Source organism: Chrysemys picta, chromosome 11 (assembly GCF_011386835.1).
Source record: "Chrysemys picta bellii isolate R12L10 chromosome 11, ASM1138683v2, whole genome shotgun sequence".
NCBI lineage: Eukaryota > Metazoa > Chordata > Testudines > Emydidae > Chrysemys > Chrysemys picta.
This window is the reverse complement of record NC_088801.1, coordinates 10,515,181-10,532,189: the sequence shown is the minus strand read 5'-3', so window position 1 is coordinate 10,532,189 and position 17,009 is coordinate 10,515,181. Positions and strand designations below refer to the sequence as shown.

Sequence of the window (17,009 nt, the reverse complement as noted above, 5' to 3'; positions counted from 1 at the left end):
GGAGCAGGCGCTTGGGGCAGGGGCAGCACGCGGAGCCCCCCCCTTGTCGCTCCTCCAAATCCGTCTAGGTAGGGGCCGCAGGGACATGCCGGCTGCTTCCAGGAGCTGCGTGGAGCCGGGTAGGGAGCCTGCCAGCCCCGTCAGCCTCCCACTTCTTCCCCCAGCAGCAGTGGCTCCCCCAGGCCACCCCCTGCTCCAGAGCCCCCGCGGTGCCCCAAGTTTTAGTCGGGTGTACGGTAGAAGTCATGGACAGGTCACGGGCCATGAATTTTTGTTTACTGCCCGTGACCTGTCCATGACTTTTACTAAAAATACCCGTGACTAAAACATAGCCTTTGTTATAGATCATATTTATATATACCCTCTTCAATCACAAAGCTCTTGGGACACTGCATAAACACTTAAAATATAACATATTATAAAACACATGCACTTTAAAATCTAAAAAAATATTTAAAAAGCCAAAGCAACTGGATCAATGTTAAAGGCAGAAAGAACAGGGCGTGTTGTAGATCCCAGGATGAATTTACAGGATTTGCAGTAAGAAAATATATCTTTTAACTTGTGAACTAAGAAAAAATGGATGTGGAAATGACAGTATTAAAAATCTGGAAGCCTCCAATAATATATGTATAATCACGTCTCTAACTGTAACCACACTTTAATGACAACATTTCCATGTTATGGTAGTATAAAGCATCTAAAACGCCTGAGTGCTGTAAATATAATAAATAATTTTACTGCATCAATTCAGTGTTTAAAAGTAACAAATCCAATTTGGTCAACTACATAGAAAGTCATAAATAAAATATACAGTGCAAGAAAAATTTATTGGAAGAAGTCAGATAAATGGTAGTCCAGAAGTGGGTTTGGCCTTTTATTTAACCTACTGTAGTGAGTACAGTACCTAAAATACCAGCTCAAGGGGTGACAAAGCTACTATGGCAGAGTGAGTGCCAGCTATTAAATGGAGTCCATTTACTTCTCATAACAGGACTTCAGACTGCATGATCATTAAAGAGTCCCATGATTTCTTTTATAGTTTAAAAGAACTGATGTTAAAATTACACTAAATGCTTTTTTAATTAAGAAACTCTGACTACCATCAATGGTGCAGAATGTAGACAAGTGCAAGTACCAGCACAAAAGCTAACATTTCTTCCTCACTCTCTTGCTCCAAAAACAGGGTAAACAACTAATTCATGTCTGCTTGGATAAAAATACACACCAGAACTGTACTTCATCTGCATGACATATATCATATCAGAAGAGCACTTGCCCTTTCCTGTGAAAAGTAATTAACTGGGAAAAGAGCAGTGTGCTAAGACATGTGCTCAAGACACTTACATTAGCAAGCTCTAGTCATTAAGAAATAATAGAATCGGGGTTTTTTAAAGCAACTGTGATAGAGTACTTGGTATTTTTAGGATCTATATAGATCTCTGTGTATATTAAGCAGCTATTAACTAACATACTAATGTAAGAATGGCCATACTGAGTCAGACCAAAGGTCCATCTAGCCCAGTATCCTGTCTTCCGACACTGGCCAATGCCAGGTGCCCCAGAGGGAATGAACAGAACAGATAATCAGCAAGTGAGCCATCCGGTCACCCATTCCCAGCTTCTGGCAAAGAGGCTAGGGACACCATCCCTGGCCATCCTGGCTAATAGCCACTGATGGACCTATCCTCCATTAATTCTTCTAGTTCTTTTTTGAACCCTGTTATAGTCTTGGCCTTCTCAACATCCTCTGGCAAAGAGTTCTACAGGTTGACTGTATGCTGTGTGAAAAAATAATTCCTTTTCTTTGTTTTAAGCCTGGTGCCTATTAATTTCATTTGGTGACCCCTAGTTCTTGTGTTATGAGAAGGAGTAAATAACACTTCCTTATTTACTTTCTTCACACCAGTCATAATTTTACAGATCTCTATCATACCCCCCCTAGTCGTCTCTGAAAAGTCTCAGTCTTCTTAATCTCTCCTTATATAGCAGCCGTTCCATGCGCCTAATTATTTTTGTTGCCCTTTTCTGAACCTTTTCCAATTCCCACATTTCTTTTTTGAGATGCGGCGACCATATCTGCATGCAGTTTTCAAGATGTGGGTACTCCATGGATTTATATAGAGGCAATATGATATTTTCCGTTTTATTTACTGGCATTACATAACAATTCTTAGAAAGTGTTAGTATTTATATCCATAGCTATTATCAGCAACACAAAGTAGCAAGATATTGAAACTGAGGGAAAGCGGGGAAGAGGCAGTGGGGATGAAAGGGGGAGTGGAATAGGGCAGGAGAAAGGGAATGTGCGAGTGAGGGGAGGGGAATGAGATGAGGAAGAAAAGGGGATAGGGGAATCATGGGGGGAAGCAGGAGCCTGGTATGCGGCGTCTCCTCGGCAGCAGCTGGGGTTCCCCCATTAAGCAGGCTCATTGAACACTCACCCTGACATGCTCTACTCCCCTAAACCCTGATCCCCCCCAATGAGCCTCCCACACACGGACCTCCATCCCACTGAGCCCCAACCAGCTGAAGCTGGATCCCCACCCCATCAAGCCCCACTCCCTCATCACCCAGACTCCCCCCACTGAGCCCCATCTCCCCACACCCAGACCCCCCCACTGATCCCCAACCACCTTCACCTGGATCCTTTGCAGAGTCCTATTGCCCCTGCACCTGAAACCCCCCAACACGCCTCTGTGCATCCAGATCTCCCACTGAGCCACCCGCACCCAGATTACCCCACACGGAAATCTCTCACCCCACACCTGGATCCTGCTGGGCAGAGCCTGCCTACCCACACCTGATGCGCATGGCGCAGAGAAGCAGGGCCCTGGGGTATTTCTGGGGCAGGCCCAGCCCTTGCACTGTGTCAGGGTCAGGTGCAGCCTCACTGCTGAGTCCCTATAGCTGGGGAGGTGGGGACTTCAGGGTGATCTCCCACCTCAATGCAGCCAGTGGCCTGTGCTCCCCACTGCCATGCTGGAGCCACATTTATTTATTGACCAATAATATTTGCAGAACGTTGCAGAATTTTGAAATATTGTGCACATAATTTTTATTTTTCTGATGCAGAATTTTTAATTTTTTGACACAGGATTCCCTCGGGAGTAATATATCCTGACCTCCAGTACCCTGGTTATTCCAGTAATGGGCCTCTTAGGAGCAGAAAAACTGTGCCAAGTCATGTAGAGGTTTTCTATGGATAAACAAGGAGGAGGGTAGCTCTAAACTCATTTTCACTTGGGACTCAACACGGAATTTAAACAGGTCTTTAGAGATCTGAGGTGTTTCTAATTTGGCAATCATGCTAGAATCCAAGTGCTAAGATGATAGGCTGGTGCCTCACCTAGATGTCTGTTTTGTCAATTTTACTGAACTCTGAAAATGTATTGAATGAGAGAAATTCTGCCCTAAAATCAGATCCTGCCACAGCTTTAATCAGTTTTATTAAAGTAGAACAGCAAAACTTCCTTATAACTTCATTCCTATCATGAGCAAGGATAAGAACCATAAAGGAAGTAGCCAGCTTTAACTTTTCTGTAAGAAGTGTGACCCATTGTGAAGCAACATAACTTTTATTGTAATTTGCTTAACGGAAGCAAAGATAAAAAGGAAGGATTTCCCTTTAAAGTACATTTATAACATTAATATACTGTATATATTTGACCATAAGCCGGTTCGTTTTTAAGCCGACCCACCCAAGATGGATAAGTAAAAATGGAAAATTTTTATGACCCGTTCATAAGCCAACCCTATAAATCAGGGGTCAGCAAACTTTGGCTCCCGGTCCATCAGGATAAGCCGCTGGCGGGCCAAGATGGTTTGTTTACCTCGAGCGTCCGCAGGCATGGAGGTAAACCTAAGTAAACAGTGTCCCGGCACGCCAGCTGCTTACCCTGATGAGCCGGGACAGCAGCTGGTGGGGAAATTTTTTGGGGGGAGAAGCTGGGGGCCATCCCCCACATGACCCCACCCCTAGCCCAGGACCCCCACACTCTCCCCATCCCATCCCTTCCCACCTTATCTGGGGAGGGCCAGGGGAGGATGTCTCTGGCCTGGCTGGAACTGCTACGGCAGGCTGGGCATCACACCTGCAGCCTGCTCCGGCGGGCCGGGCAACGCGACCACAGCCTGCTCTGGGGGGCAGGGCCGAGCGGCACGGCTGCAGCCTGCCAGCCCCAGAGCTGCAGCTGCTTCGGAGGCTGGGGAGGGCAGCGTGGCCAGAAGCAGAGACTCTGGCCCCGCCTCCTCCCTTCTGGCTCTGCTGGCTGTGCTGTCTCTGTTGGGGGGAGGGGCTGTGTCCCACCTCTCCCTCTCTATACCCGTTCATAAGCCGACCCCCTTCTCTGGTGCTTCCCTTTTTTACTAAAAATATTCAGCTTATGAACGAGTATATACAGTAGTTCATTGGATGAATTTTCATTCCTGTGTGTGCTTAGCAAATTCTTAGATCTTGATATAGTTATGAAAGTGACTGGAAATCTGATCAAATTGGATTTGCTCCAAACATTTCCCAAAAGAAAAGCAAGTGAAACTTGTGGTTAAAGCTGAAGTACAAACTTTGAGGAGCTAAAAATTGTATGAACATGTAAGTGATCCTTCAGCTAAAGAGTAGAGATCATGAAATAACGGAGACTTTATACTGATGAGTTTTAGGATCTGTTACATTTATAGGTATATTCTTGAAATGTTCCTCACTTCAGATCCAAACTGACTTTGCCACACATTTGCTGCTGTACTTGCTTTTTATTGTTGATAATCATAATAATAAACTTACCCTTTACAAAGCACTTTTCATCTGTAGATCTCAAACTACTTTAAGGAAGGCAAGTGTCTTTATCTCCAATATTACAGATAGGAAAAAACAAGGGACAGAGAGATGACATAATTTGCTCAAAGTCCCATAGCAGGTTAATGCCAAAGCTAGGAATAAAAATCTAGTTCTTCAGAGGCCCTAGCAACTCTATCATCCACTAGGCCATGCTGCTTTATTCACATCAAATATATGCTATTTATGGTAAAGAAATTACTGTCTTATCATTTTATCCTTTGTGCATAAATAATTTTCTAGCCTCTCTCACTGTGCTTGTTTCTTCAATATTATGGCCTATATTTGGGTAGAGAGATGTTTTCTTACTTGCTGAAAGTTTTAATTCACATCACAATGGGAGGGCTAGAACTTTTTAAAATTGGGGGGGAAAATTCCCTTTGTCTGTCTGTCTGTTGTTCTCTGGAGAAAGGAGACACATAGCAGCAATGCTATAAGCAGCTTTAAGCCAGGTATGGAAATCATCAGATCATACCTAGAACTACTTATCTGAAACCCGAGATATGTAAGTAAATCAGGAATGTTTAGGAAGATGTGATTAGGGTTATTTCTTTTATTTCTTATTGGCTCGTTGACTCCTCTGTGATAACCCCCAAATGCTTTTGTTTTGCTTGTAACCTTTAAGCTGGACCTCAAGAAAGTTATTAAGTTCCAAATGTATTTTTTCTTTTTTTCTTTTTAATAAAATTTACCTTTTTTAAGAACAAGATTGAATTTTTGTGGTGTGCGTATGTTGTTTAATTACCTGGTGGCAACAGCTGATTTCCTTTGTTTTCTTTCTCAGCTCTTCCCTGGAGGGGGTGGTGGTGAAAGGGCTTGAGCGTACCCCACAGGGAGGAATTCCCAAGTGTGCCTTCCTGGGTCCCAACAGGTTTTTTGCACTTGGGTGGTGGCAGCATCTACCCATCCAAGGTCAGAAAGAAGCTGTAACCTTGGGAATTTAATACAAGCCTGGAGTGGCCAATATTAATTTTTAGAATCCTTGCGGGCCCCCACCTTCTGCACTCAAAGTGCCAGAGTGGGGAATCAGCCTTGACATCACTATTCTAGCACAGACAATGGAAACATATTTTAGAGTTAAGTGTGTATACAAAACTGTCTTTGGAACTCAATGAAGAATTTAACTAATGTATATTAAAATTTATTAAAAGAAAAGTCAAGCTTTCTTCAAGTGTATTGTAATCAGTTATCATTCTTATATATGTTTCCAAATATGCTTTCATGTCAATTCTGCTGAAAATATCTTAAACCTCCCCCCCCACACACTAATAACAGAAAGCAAAAGCCATGCTGTATAAAAGGAAGAAAAGCCTTTTGAATAGCAGCCTGAACATAAACTACTGCTGATTAAAGAAAACATGAACTAGTCATTGATTTTTAATATCAATGTTAAAGGTCTCTAAGCAATTTTGTAGGAAATCTCTTTTATAAGCAAATGCAGGAAACAACCATGTTGCATTGACCCCTTTTTTCAATATATTAACACCATCTTCCTCCCTATTTTAGCTAGAGATTTATAAAATTGCTACATATACTGCTGATTGAAAGTTGGTTTAGACAGTAGTGGGTGAAATTTTTCAACTGAAATCTTTTATCGGCAAAGAATGCAGATTCAGTGACAGAAAAATGTTTCACAAATTCATGTCAGTTTCATCGAATTGCTCATTTAAAAGAAATCCAAACATTTGACAAGTTTCATTTAGATGTTTTGTGTATGAAACATTTCATTTTTTATATGAACCAACTTTTTGTTGTAAAATTTACTTTTATTTTATTTTTTAAAATGCAAAAACATTTAAATTAAAAAGTTGAGATTTTGACCATTTTGTCAAAAAAAAAAAAAAAATCACCAAAAAAACACGTTTTGTTAGACCAAAAACATTTTCTGACTTTTGAAATTGCCAACAAAGATCTACTGAGATCTTAAGGGCCTCTTTCTTCCACTTCACTTTAGGGAGAATAATCGTACCTAATAACTTCCCCTTAAACATGTCAGGAACCAGTCTAGTGAACTCAGCGGAAGTCCAGGAGCTCCAGAGTTTTAACTCCAGCTCTGACATCAATTCCCTGGTGTTGGGTTGGCCAAGCAGCTTGGGACTAAATTTTCAAAAACAGGCCACCAAACATCACTTCGGCCTTGGCTACACTGGCAATTCACAGCGCTGCACTTGCTGCGCTCAGGGGTGTGAAAAAACACCCCCCCTGAGCGCAGCGAGTGCAGCGCTGTAAAGCGCCAGTGTAATCAGCGCCTGCAGCGCTGCACGCTCGCTCGCAGTGCTGCAAGCTATTCCCCTTGGAGAGGTGGAGTACTTGCAGCGCTGCGAGAGAGAGAGCTCTCACAGCGCTGGCGGCGCGACTACACTGTAGCCAAGGCCTCAGTTAACTGCTTCCACAGTCCTCCTGACTACTCACCCCACTGAATCTGGTAGACACTACTAAACACATACCTTCTCCTTCTGAATAGTATTCCTCTCATGGGAGTAGCCTTCCACAGGTACCTGGCTCATCCTCCATAATATTCTGATTGATGAGGTTGGCTTCCTCGTCCAAGTAGCTGGCTTTCCTTTTGGAACAGCTCCCCTCCTGACTGCTCAGACCAGCAGCATCAGATGAGTCCATCCTGATATCTGACCAGTTTTAAGATGTTGCTGCAACCTATCAAGCGTGTGTTTTTGCATGTGTAGGGCCTATTTGCTTATGAGAAAGATGTTTGTATATACTAATAGGCATATGAGGCACACAGGAAAAGAAATTTGACACCACTGAAGCTCTCTGGGAAGGAGTGGAGTGGAAGTGAACACACAAATCTTGGAAGAGAAACCTGTGTAGGGAGCAGAGAACTCCTCTACAGGTACCACTGCACATTTATGCTAGCTTCTACAAAAATTATTTTGGACCTTGATCTCTCTGCCTTAAAATCCTCGCAGTAATACAGGAATTATAGTACTTGCTTCCCAGTGGTGTTGTGAAGGTTAGTTAATGAATCCAAAGTACCCTGAAGATGTAAAGCACTACACAGTAATAGCTACAAAAAATACTAAGATAAATTGTTTCAGCTATATATAGTGCTCTTCCAAACACAAAAAAGTGCAAACGACATCCTTGATCCTAATGTCACTGTTGCCCCACTGATTGAGCACACCGAGATGCTTCCACATTTAATAGCCATCTCACAATCCTTCCCCAAAGCCCAAGTGCCACTAGGCAGTGGCCTGCATTCAACCTTCTATAATTTGGCTCAGTTATATTCTATACTCTCAAACTTTTAATTAAACAAAAAAGTTCAACCAAATCAATTTAAATGTGCTGTTTCTCCCACTTACTGTGAAGTGCAGAAGTCATAAGCATATTGCATCATTACATTTAGGAATAATCTGCATGAAGCAGACTATACATTAGTACTTTAAAAACCTTGTGCATTTTCATCCATAAGAATGTATTTTATAAAGATGTATCACTGGTATTCAATATACAAAGACCTACATTAAACAGGCATATTGCATTTATTTTATATTATATTACTTTTTTACAAAAAAGAGCTGCTTATAAAAAGAAATGCCTGTCTAGTAAAGAAATTGGGAAGTTGGGCCACAGAGGAAAAATAAATCTTGTAAGCAGATATAAATTAGGGCCTAAATCCTTAAAATCCCCTTTCAAAGATTTGCCAGTACTCATTACAGCTAGTACTGCTATTCAAGGCAAGGTTTTGTTTTCTCAAAAAGGTGCTCAGATACTACAGTGATGTGCACATTAAAAGAACTTAGACAGAAAATCTACCACAGGAAAGGAATAGTTTTATTTGGGTACTTTATAAAAACCAAATTTAAGGGACTGCTTATTATGAAGGCAATAACAATACATCTATTTTAAAGAGAGCTCTAAACTATCAGGTTAAAAAGAAGAATCTAACCTTTAACTACACACTGGTTTAGGAGATTTCATGCCAAATCCTAAAATATGTACTTGTACACAGGAATGAGGTAAGAAAGGCTTTTAAATGAAAGCTTATTGCACTGAAGTGCTACAGTAACATTACTGTCTACTCTGGACACTGCTGAAGTTATCACGAGTTGAAGTAATTTTCCACCTCATGGGAGGTGCTCACCATCTTGGAAGACTGGGCTCTAATTTTGTCAAGCTCCTTTTAGCTCTACCAGATATTCAACAATGGTCAGCCCAAAAATCATCCAAACAATCTTATTCAGGGAAAGTTTCCAGGAGAGTCCATGAATTACACAGAAGTGGCAAAATGCTTTCCAATATATTTTAACATGAGTTACAAAGTAACACTTGCCAAACATCTTTAAGTGGGAAGGAAACAAGGCACAGAAAGACAAAAACTAAGATGGCGACAGAGACATAAAAATTCCTGCTATAAAAGTTAATAGTGTGACCTTCCTCATGACTTTAAAAAAAAAAAAAACCTCACAAATGCACCTGATCATAGAGGAAGGATTTACAACAATCCTGCAGTCCAGGATCAGAAGAACCCTTTAAGGAGAAAGGAATCTGGAATTCTGCTACAAATAGTACTGATGGTGACTCAGTAGTCGTAATCTTTCACCTCAGATTCAGCATTGATCCAGTACCCCAGCATGATGACTGAGACTACTATGTTGCTAAAGACACCTTCTTTAGTATACCATATAAAAGTAAGGGCACTGATCAGTCAGGTTTTTCCAAAAAAAAAAAAAAAAAAAAAAAAAATGGAAATGAATCTTTAAAAATAATAAGGGCTGAGATTTAATATAATAATCATAGCTGCAACCTTGGAAAAATCATTTAACTTTCGCCTCTTTTTCCTCATCCGTGAAATGGGGATACTCCCCCCAGCCCACCGGTGGACAGTGAGGATTGGAGATTGTACGTGGCCTCCACTTGTGTAATTTTCTATGTATATATGCACTATCCCTGATATGTGTAAGCCAACATATTTTGCCCACAAAAATTCAACCAAAGGCACGCACAAAGAGATGGGATCTATCATATTCATACATTGATGCTTCATTCAAAGTTAGATTCAATACTTTGAAGATGAAAAGTGCTATGTTAATGTCATTATTACTAATGCACTTTGTGGCATACAAAGCAGACCAAAATTAAGAAATGCTGTTAAATCTGTTTCTCTGTATTTTTACCTTCCCCTCAAATTAACCTGGTTCCTTTCAGTTTACCCATTAGGATAGTTTACCATGAGTCCCATTCCAATTACAAGAATCTACCTGCAAATTACAAAAGCCTACCAGTGTCCCAAAGAAGACACGCTCTCCAATAAACACATTGCAGTCTAGCAATCATTAGTCAATCACAAAAAGAGCCACACTGACAATCACTGACTGACTGTTTCTTGAGCCAATTCTACCCACAAAAAGTAACATTTTAGAAGTTATTGTGTACTTGCATGTTGCTTTATATCTTTTCATTCGCCTACAAAAACTCCTTTCCAAATCTTCATTAATTTCATTTTTAAACAGAGTAATTGTGGGAGGGCACTAACATTAGTAGTTCTTCCTTGAAAGTACACAGCTGTCAGTTTAAGTTCTGTTTAATTTTAAGTATTTTTTTTTTTTTATAATCCAATGGTTCACCTCCCCTCCCCCCATTTTACAGTCCTGCAGCTGTATGTTGAGTCAACAAAAAGAGATAAGGAGGCTGCTTTATTTCTCAAGGATCCTATATAGTGTGCTGAGTTCTTAAAAAAAATAAGAAACTAAAGGCTGGTAAGTAAAAATTGATATACCAGTTCTGTTTTAGATCACCATGTATGTAATTAATTTCACCTACAGAAAGTGGTCTGCTTTGTTCTCATATGTAGGCAGGGACAGGAGACTGATGAGTTTGGCTCACTGCATTAATTCAGAAAACAAAATTTTTGTACAAAGTTACCTTTCTGTAGGTGTGTAATGATGGAACAGACAAGCACAAAAAGTAAAAGCTGCTAGTCCATTTTTTCACCTGTGATGAAGAATGGGGGGCACGCCACACAGTTTGGGTTCCACTGGATTAATTAGTTCAAGGTTTTAGTTAATTTTTAATAATGTATTTAATCTTTTGAATTCTAAGTTCCCAAAAAAACGGTTACTCACCTTTGTAACTATTGTTCTTCGAGATGTGTTGCTCATATCCATTCCAATTAGGTGTGCGCGCGCCGCATGCACGATCCTCGGAGAATTTTCTACCCTAGCAACACCCGGTGGGTTAGCTGTGGAGCCCCCTGGAGTGGTGCCTTCATGGCGCTGGATATATACCCCAGCCGACCCAGCGCCCCCTCAGTTCCTTCTTGCCGGCTACTCCGACAGTGGGGAAGGGGGGCGGGTTTGGAATGGATATGAGCAACACATCTCGAAGAACAACAGTTACAAAGGTGAGTAACCGTTTTTTCTTCTTTGAGTGCTTGCTCATATCGATTCTAATTAGGTGACTACCAAGCCTTAGCTAGGCAGTGGGGTCAGAGTGAGACATCGGTGAGTGCAAAACCGCTGATCCGAATGCAGCATCGTCTCTGGACTGCTGTACAAGTGCATAGTGAGCGGCGAAAGTGTGGACCGCTGACCAAACCGCCGCTCTACAAATGTCCTGGATCGGGACGTGAGCCAAGAAGGCAGTTGAGGAGGCTTGGGCCCTCGTGGAGTGGGCGGTGAGGCGTGACGTCAGGGCACCGGCCAGGTCGTAGCAAGCATGAATGCAGGACGTGATCCAAGAGGAGAGACGTTGCGAGGAGACCGATAAACCTTTCATCCGGTCAGCCACTGCAACGAAGAGTTGCGTCGTCTTCCTAAAGGGTTTTGTACGCTCAATATAGAAAGCAAGGGCCCTGCGTACGTCCAATGAGTGCATACGCTGGTCTTGACGGGTGGCGTGCGGCTTAGGATGGAAGACCGGGAGAAATATATCTTGGTTCACATGAAAAGCTGATATCACCTTGGGAAGAAAGGTAGGGTGGGGGGCGAAGCTGCACCTTGTCTTTATGGAAGACTGTGTATGGAGGCTCAGACGTGAACACCCTGATTTCAGAAACACGCCTCGCTGAAGTGATGGCTACAAGGAAGGACGTCTTCCAAGATAGGTAAAGGAGTGAGCAGGTAGCCAATGGCTCGAACGGGGGCCCTGTGACCTTGGAGAGAACCAGGTTAAGATCCCACGCCGGAACGGGTTGACGTTGCTGTAGGTATAGCCGGTCTAAGCCCTTGAGGAATCTGACAACCATGGGGTTAGGAAAGACTGAGGAAGCATATTCTCCTGGGTGGAACGCCGATATAGCGGCCAGGTGAACCCTGACCGAAGATATCGCCAAGCCCTGCTGTTTTAGGGATAGGAGATATTCAAGTATAAGTGGAAGAGACGCCAGCAAGGGGGGCGAGGCCTGGTGCTCGCACCAACAGGAGAAACGTTTCCATTTGGCTAAGTAAGTGGTCCGTGTAGAGGGCTTTCTACTTCCCAGTAGAATCTGTTGCACGGGATGTGAGCATCATAGCTCTGTCCGATTCAGCCATGGAGCATTCACGCTGTAAGGTGGAGCGATTGCAGGTCGGGGTGACAGAGTCGGCCGTGGTCCTGAGAGATCAAGTCTGGGCACAAGGGAAGCGTGATCGGAGTTTGTACCGATAGCTCCAGAAGCGTGGTGTACCAGTGCTGTCTTGGCCAAGCTGGAGCGACTAGAATCATATGTGCCTTGTCTCTGTGTAGCTTGAGCAGTACCCTGTGGACCAGTGGAAATGGAGGGAAAGCGTAGAACAGCTGGTCTCTCCACGATAGGAGGAAAGCGTCCGACAGGGAGCCCGGAGATCGCCCTTGGAGGGAGCAGAACACGTGGCACTTCCTGTTGGCTCGTGAGGCAAACAGGTCAACCTGGGGAAATCCCCACCTCTGGAAGATGGAACGGATGATATCTGGGCGAATCGACCACTTGTGCGTCTGGAAGGATCTGCTGAGACGGTCCGCTAGAGTGTTCTGGACTCCAGGGAGGAACGATGCCATGAGATGTATCGAGTGGGCAATGCAGAACTCCCACAGGCGAATGGCCTCTTGGCATAGGAGAGACGACCGGGCTCCTCCTTGCTTGTTCATGCAGAACATGGCCGTGGTGTTGTCTGAGGACTGACACGCAACGGCCATGTAGGAGACCGAGAAATGCCTGACAGGCTAGGCGCACCGCCATCAGCTCTCGAACATTGATGTGCAGAGCTAGTGGGGATGCGGTCCACAGGCCCTGGGTATGGTGCTCCCCAAGGTGAGCGCCCCAACCTAGAGATGAAGCGTCCGTGACCAGGTGCAGGGAGGGTTGTGGGGCGTGAAACGGCACTCCTGCGCAAACTGCCTTGTGATCCAGCCACCAGGTGAGAGAGGTCAAGACCAAGTTCGGAACTGTGACCACCATGTTCAGGTTACCCTAATAAGGACGGTACACCGATGATACCCAGGCCTGAAGTGGGCGAAGCCGAAGTCTGGCATGCCTGGTTATGTAAGTGCAAGAGGCCATGTGTCCCAACAGGCCGAGGCACGTCCTTATTGTGGTGATCGGGAAGACCTGGAGTCCGTGGATAATGTTTGTGATGGTGTGAAACCAAGTGTCTGGCAGAAGAGCTCGGGCGAGTCTGGAGTCTAAGACTGCCCCGATAAACTCTATTCTCTGGGTTGGCTCCAGAGTGGACTTTTCTTTGTTCAGTAAAATGCCTAACTCGTGGAATGTTTGTAGTATTATCTGGACGCGAGTTTGAACTTGCTCCCTGGTGCGGCCGCGCACCAGCCAGTCGTCTAGGTACGGGAACACCTGTATCCTTTGTCGACGAAGGTATGCTGCCACGACAGCCATACATTTGGTGAACAGTCTCAGAGCCGCGGACAAGCCGAAGGGAAGGACGGCAAATTGGTAGTGCACATTGTCTACTACAAATCGAAGGAAGCACCTGTGTGGGGGGTACATTGTTATATGCAAATATGCGTCCTTCATGTCGAGGGCGGCATACCAGTCTCCAGGATCCAGGGAAGGGATGATGGTCCCCAAGGAGACCATGCAGAACTTCAACTTTACTATGAATTTGTTGAGTCCGCGTAAATCTAAAATGGGTCGCAGACCCCCTTTTGCTTTGGGGATCAGGAAGTAGTGGGAATAAAACCCCCTGCCCCTTAACTCTGGCGGAACCTCCTCTATGGCCCCCATAGAGAGGAGCCCAAAAACCTCCTGTATAAGGAGATGCCCGTGAAAAGGGTCCCTGAAGAGGGACGGGGAAAGGGGTGGGAGGGGGGGAACGAAGAAAACTGGAGAGCGTATCCCTTCTCCACCGTGCGAAGGACCCAATGGTCCGAGGTTATAAGGGACCAAACACGGTGGAAACGGGAGAGGCGATCCTGAAAGAAAGGGAATGGATCATGGGTAGTGGCTGGCACGCCGTCCTCGAGCGCACCTTCAAAAATTTTGCCTAGGTCCTGAAGGTGGTCTAGGAGGGCCTTGGTTCTGACCGGGTTGGGGCCCGGTCGACCTCCGTCTACCACCTCGCCCCCACCTTCTGGGGAAGTCCTGTCTTGGACGAGGAGGAGGAGGGTAGAACCTTTGTGGCTGGGGCCTAAAGGGCCTGCGCTGGGGTCCTGGGACATGCATCCCCAGGGAACGCATGATGGTTCTGGAGTCCTTGAGGCTCTGCAACCGAGAGTCCGTCTTGTCCGAGAACCACCCCTGGCCCTCGAACGGCAGATCTTGCAGGATCTGCTGAAGTTCTGGCGGTAACCCGATACCTGGAGCCAGGAGACGCGTCTCATGGCTATCCCAGACGCTAGTGACCTGGCGGCAGAGTCTGCTATGTCCAGGGAGGCCTGCAAGGAGGCCTTTTTACCTTCCTCCACTAGGGCCCCAAACTCTTCTCTCGAGTCCTGGTGGACCAACTCTTTAAATTTACCCATGGAATTCCATGAGTTGTAATTGTACCGACTCAAGAGCGCCTGTTGGTTTGCGGCTCTGAGCTGCAGACCCCCCCGCTGAGTAAACCTTACGCACAAACAAATCGAAGCGTTTGGCGTCCTTCGATTTGGGCGCTGCCGCCTGCTGACCATGACGCTCTCTTGCGTTCACTGAGGAGACTACTAGTGAACACGGCGGAGGGTGTGTATAGGAGGTACTCATGGTCTTTAGAGAGGACAAAGTACTTCCTCTCTACACCTCTGGCAGTGGGAGGGATGGAGGCCGGGGTTTGCCATATGGCATTAGCGTTAGCCTGGATCGTACGAATAATGGGCAATGCCACCCGGGATGGGGCATCAGCTGAGAGGATGCTCACCACCAGGTCCTCCACCTCCACTATCTCCTCAGCCTGTAGGTCCATGTTCTGTGCCACTCTACACAACAAGTCTTGGTGGGCACGGAGGTCTATTGGAGGTGGGCCTGAGGCGGTTGTACCCGCCACCCCGTCATCTGGGGAGGATGAGGACGACGCCTCAGGGGGTAAAGGATCCAGATGAGGGTCTGGCTCCAAGGGTCCCTGATGTGCAGGATCCCCTGCACCGGGGTCTGGGGCTTGCGTGGGTGTCGGCACTGGAGCCTCCATGCCCCCTGGGGGAGGACGGGAGATGGTGGCCTCAGGTACCCTGGTCTCAGAGTGTGCCGAGCGAGAGGCCGCTGGTGGAGCCCCTTGAGCTTGGTGATATGCCTATGGGGTCCAGAAAGACCAATGTGCAGGGTCCTGTCTAGGGTCCTCTGCCCCCTCCTGCCAATGACCCAAGTCATCTGCAGCCTGACCCTGAGCAGGGTATGCTGATCGGGAAGCCCCTTCCGATGAGCGAGACGCCGATCTTGGGGGCCAGGGTGGTGCCGAGCGTGATTGCAGGGGCTCGTCCTGGTATGGTGCCGAGCGGTGCCGGTCCACAGGCGAGCGGTCTCTGCGCGGTGCCGGTGAGCGGTACTGGGATCGAGAACGGTGCCGAGGGCCATGCCGGTACCGGGATCCAGATCTGGATCGCGAAGATGAAGGCCGTCTGTAGACTCGGTGCCGGGAGCGGCCTCGCGAACTGGAGCGGTGCTCATACCAGTGCCAGGAACTGCGTCTAGACTCCGACTGGTACCGATGCTCAGGTCGATGGCGAGAAGTAGACCGGTGCCAGGAGGAAGATCTGGGCCGCGAATACGACCGGCGCCGAGATGAAGATCGGTGCCGAGATTGCGAGCGGCATCGGGACCTGCTCCGAGACCGGGAGTGGTGCCGCGAGTCCACGCTCGGAGCGTATCAGGGCAGGGTTGCCCCTGGATTGCACCGTGCGAAGGGGATGCGGTGCCACGGGCTGAGATGGCACCGGCTTTGTGAGGGCGATAAGGTCTTTCGCCGTTGCAAAAGTCTCTGGCGTAAAAGGGAGACAGGGCTCAACCACAGGACGAGGCGGTGAGCCAGTCCGGACCGGACTCAACGACCCTACACACAGTGCCGGAGTCAACGGTGTTGACGATGCCTGCACCCTCTGGCGCTCCGAAGCCGGACGCAGCTCTACCACCTGTGCGGGGGGAGCCGGTGCCTGTTGGACGGCAGCGTCCTGGGTCTTGCGGGGTCTTTTATGTCCCGGAGACAGGGAACGGCACCGAGGGGCTTGCGGCGGACGCGGTGCCGTGGGAGGACGGTGCCATGGGGCCTTATCCGCGTCTGCTCGCGGTGCAGTACCGGAGGGTGCCGCTGGGGCACTGCGCACCGAGGCGCTCGGTGCTGGAACTTGGCGTGCCGAAGGGAGATCTGGTCTAAGTGCCGCCTCCATAAGGAGCTGCTTAAGTCTAAAGTCCCGCTCCTTTTTGGTCCTGGGCCTGGAAGACTTGCAGATCTTACATTTGTCCATCTGGTGAGACTCCCCTAAACACTTCAGACAAGAGTCGTGAGGGTCTCCCGTTGGCATAGGCTTAGCACAGGTCGCGCACGGGTTAAAGCCAGGAGCCTTGGGCATGAGCTCGGCTGCGCGCCGGGGGGAAAAGGAGAGATAATAGCCCACTTAACCCCCGCTAACTATTTATATCTACTCTACAAAACTATTAACAACAAACTACTAATCTAAAAGTATATAACCAACAACTATCTACAAGAATAAACAAGTAAAGCTAGGGAGAGTGGAGAACAGCTCCACAGTTCCAAAGACCGTCACGGGCGGTAAGAAGGAACTGAGGGGGCGCTGGGTCGGCTGGGGTATATATCCAGCGCCATGAAGGCGCCAC

General features: G+C 46.5%; 1 protein-coding gene across 3 annotated transcripts in view; it reads right to left on the bottom strand.

Annotated features, from left to right (window-relative positions):
- The window catches only part of SLC49A4 (solute carrier family 49 member 4), a 163,074-nt gene that overhangs the window by 41,969 nt on the left and 104,096 nt on the right, over nt 1-17,009 (bottom strand). The window lies entirely within an intron of this gene.